At 39.8% G+C, this 4069-nt stretch overlaps 1 non-coding gene across 1 annotated transcript; it reads left to right on the top strand.

The window, feature by feature from the left end:
- The first annotated feature begins 3759 nt into the window (after window positions 1-3759).
- TRNAR-CCG (transfer RNA arginine (anticodon CCG)) lies at window positions 3760-3832 on the top strand. Its single transcript has one exon. It is a non-coding gene; the product is annotated as a tRNA-Arg (tRNA).
- The last annotated feature ends 237 nt before the right edge of the window (window positions 3833-4069 follow it).

Raw genomic sequence — 4069 nt, 5'->3', positions numbered from 1 at the left:
CAGACGCCTGTGCTCAGCAGTTCCTGGAGCAGCAAAGGCGCAGCCAGACAGAAGGGCCCTTCCTCTCCTTTGAGAGAGCAGTGAATTTTGCTTTTCCAAGCCAGGTAGGCCTGCGTGATCTTTGACTTCATGACTCATGTTCTTTAATGGATTTACATTATTATTTACTATGTTACTCCCTTCACACAGAAGGCCAGTTTGGTATTAATGTGTTTTCTCTTCATGTAAAATCCAGAATGACTGCTTATACCTACATGATTTATGAATTTCCTGCCTCCCTAGAGGATATTCTATTTCTCATCAAGATGAATGTTTAGTTGATTTAAAAAAACAACTAAACTTTGATCCTGGTATACCTACGGGTATCGACCTATAAAGACATGTAAATACCCTTTATTACCATTTTCTTTCCCGAGAGCATTTAAAAATGTGGAGATGCTGTATTTTCTATGGGCTAACCTGCTCTTTACTGAAGACCTCAGGAATGGTTTTCTGTGAAGTAAGTTGAGGGAATGTCCTTTATGGAAGCTGGGTGGGGGGTTTTCCCTGTGTTTGCTCCTGGCTGGTTTGAGGCCAGCCTCCTATGAATTTTATTTTATTTTATTGAAAGTTTATTTTATTTTTTTGGCAGGCGGACTCTCAACCACTGCGCCACCAGGGAAGCCCTAACTTTATGATTATTTTTAAATTTATTTTTTATACAGCAGCTTCTTGTTAGTTATCTATTTTATACGTGTTAGTGTATACATGTCAATCCCAATCTTTCAGTTCATCCCCCCCCCCCCACCCCGCTTTCCCTCCTTGGTGTCCATACTCCCATGAATTTTAAATTGTTCATGACAACAGAAGAAGAAAAAATCTACAGCAGCTGAGACGGCAGATATAGTAGCCATGGAGATAAAAGCGCTGCTTTTTTCCCTCTGGGATGCAAAATTTGTGTTTAAATGTGAATGACATTTTGAGATCAATGCATTTGCTACAGTTCAGTAGTACAATAAAGAATGGTGTCAGAGATTGGGTAGAAAGGTAAGGAAGTGTTCACTTAATGAATGAAGGCTTTTGGGAAGAGGTGGGCCAAAGACGAAGTATTTTGGGAACTAGGGACAAGTCATGTAATCTCTTTGGCCCTTGTCTCCTAAGCCCTAAAGTGAAGGGCTGGGAGGGAAGGACCACTGAAGTGTCCTCCGTTTCTAACATTCTGTAATTCTTTGTTCTAGCCATTTTGGACAGTGTAGGCAAAGAACAGCAGGCAAGATCTAAATAAAAGTCTGAAAGGGGAGATAGCTGTTAAGAATGCAAGCTGGAGGGACTTCCCTGGTGGTCCAGTAGTTAAGACTCTGCACTCTTCCACTGCAGGGGGTGCAGGTTCAATCCCAGGTCCGGGAACTAAGGTCCCACATGCCCTGCGGCGCAGCCAAAAAACAGAAAGTGAGCTGGGATGGAAGATGTGCGCAGAAATGTGAATGGCAGAAAGGGAACATGAATGGTCTGGAATCAGAAGGTTGTATTTAATCCAAAAATATGGTCAAGGTAGTAGGAAAAAGATTTGAAGGCAGCTGGCTGGGTAGTTTGCATTAAGTGAATATTTTCTAGTGCAACATCTTAATTCCCTTAATTGTTTCAAATGTATTTTAACAGCTTTATTAAGATGTAATTCAAATAACATACAATTGACTCATTTAAAGTATACAGTTCAATGACTTTTAGTATATTCACAGAGCTGTGCATATTTACATCACCGCAATCAGTTTTAGAATATTTTCATTACCCTAAAAAGAAATGTTGCTCTGCTTAGCCAGTGTCCCCAACTCCTCCCTCTAAGCCCTAGCCAACCACTAATCTACTTTCTGTTGCTATAGATTTGCCTATTCTGAACACTTCATGTAAATGGGATCATACAACATACGGTCCTTTATGACTGCTGCTTTCGCCTAGCAGAATGTTTTCAAGGTTTGTCCTTGCTGTACATATGTTCATTTCTTTTTATTGGTGAATAAAAAATTAAAATAAATAAAATAAAAATCATATAAATGAATAATTATAACAATATGTTGTTTTATTTTTAACATATAAAGATACAATAGTTGTAACAATAATAGTACAACAAAGAGGAGGAGGGAATGGAGCTATTTTATTTATCCATTCATCAGTTGATGGATATTTGGGTTGTTTCTACTTTTTAGCTATTATGGATTATGCTGCTATGAACATTTGTGTATAAGTTTTTGTGTGGACATGTTTTCATTTCTCTAAGGTATATACCTAGGAGAGGAATTGCTAGTTTACGAGATAACTATATTCAACTGTTTTAAAAACTGACAGATTGTTTTTCAAGGCGCTGCACCATTTTACATTCCCACCAGCAGTGTATGAAGTTTCCAGTTCCTCCACATCCTCTCTAACACTTGTTATTAACCTGTCTTTTTTATTCTAGCCATCCTAGTGGGTGTGAAGTGGTGTCTCATTGTGGTTTTGCATTCCCTGATGGCTCATGACGTTGAGCATCTTTATATGTTTTTATTGGCCATCTGTATATCTTCTTTGGAGAAATGTCTATTTAGATCCTTTGCCCATTTTTATTTTTTTATTATTTATTAATTTATTTTAAATAAATTTATTTATTTACTTTTGGCTGCTTTGCGACTTCGTTGCTTCACCCAGGCTTTCTGTAGTTGCGGCAAGCAGGGGCTACTCTTCGTTGCAGTGCGCAGGCTTCTCATCTCGCTGGCTTCTCTTGTTGTGGAGCACGGACTCTAGGCGCACGAGCTTCAGTAGTTGTGGCACGCAGGCTCAGTAGTTGTGGCTCACAGGCTGTAGAGCGCAGGCTCAGTAGTTGTGGCGCACGGGCTTAGTTGTTCCGCGGCATGTGGGATCTTCCCGGACCAGGGCTCGAACCCGTGTTCCCTGCATTGGCAGGCGGATTCCTAACCACTGCACCACCAAGGAAGTCCCCTTTGCCCATTTTTAATTGGGTTATTTGTCTTTTTATTTGAGTTATTTTTTGTATTATCTTTTTATTTTTAATTGAGCTATTTTATTTACAGATTCTCGATACAAATCTTAACACTAGACCACCAGGGAACTCCCAGAACCTAGTTTAAATTTATACTAACTCAATTTTAGTGAAATCAAGAAACTTTACTCCTTTATAGCTCCATTCCCTCCTCCTCTTTGTTGTACTATCATTGTTATAATTATTGTATCTTTATATGTTAAAAATAAAACAACATATTGTTATAATTATTCATTTATAAGATTTAATGTTTTTTAGAGAAGCTGAGAGAAGAAAGGATAGCAAGTGTAGATAGACTTGAGGATTATTACAAACCCTTTGAGTGAAGAAATCCTCTCTACTTTGCTTCATTATCATATCCCCTGCACCTAGAACAGTGTTTGTCACATAGTAGATGCTCATTTAATATATAAATGAATGAATAATGATCTCCATACAGACAATCAATGAAGTCCCAGAGAGAGACAGTCCCAATAAGATGTAGAGATGAGTAACGAAGAGATTAAGATTAAGAGAATAAGGTTGCATGAGTTGCATGTACTGGGGGAGAGGCAATAATCGTAATGAGAAGAAGTGAGAGTGTCTTTCTCATTCAGTGCCATATGTGTCTGAGGCTTAACATGGTGTTGGCATATAGCAGATGCTCAATAAATGTTGAATGAATGAATGATGCATCCTATGGCTGGTGCAGATCTTGGAGGATGAGGCAAGAGAGTTTCAGTCTTAGAAGTCCCTGTGTTGGGACTTCCCTGGTGGTCCAGTGGTTAAGACTCTGTGCTCCGAATGCAGGGGGCCCAGGTTCGATCCCTGGTCAGGGAACTAGATCCCGTTTGCCGCAACTAAGATCCCGCCTGCCGCACCTAAGACCTGGCGCAGCCAAATAAAATATTTTTTTTTAAAAAAGAAGAAGTCCCTGTGTTCCCCAAATGAATACAATCTCTGTCTCTTCTCAGTGCCTCTGGCTCTAAACTGGTGCTTCTCCTGGGGTCTCACCTTGTGTCCCGCATCCCCACTGGACTGCCTGGACCACCTGCTCACTTTGTGGGTCCTAAGCAA

The sequence above is a fragment of the Lipotes vexillifer genome, unplaced genomic scaffold, assembly GCF_000442215.2.
Source record: "Lipotes vexillifer unplaced genomic scaffold, Lipotes_vexillifer_v1.1 scaffold1361, whole genome shotgun sequence".
NCBI lineage: Eukaryota > Metazoa > Chordata > Mammalia > Artiodactyla > Lipotidae > Lipotes > Lipotes vexillifer.
The sequence above is the reverse complement of the archived record's forward strand: the minus strand, read 5'-3'. Positions and strand labels throughout refer to the sequence as shown.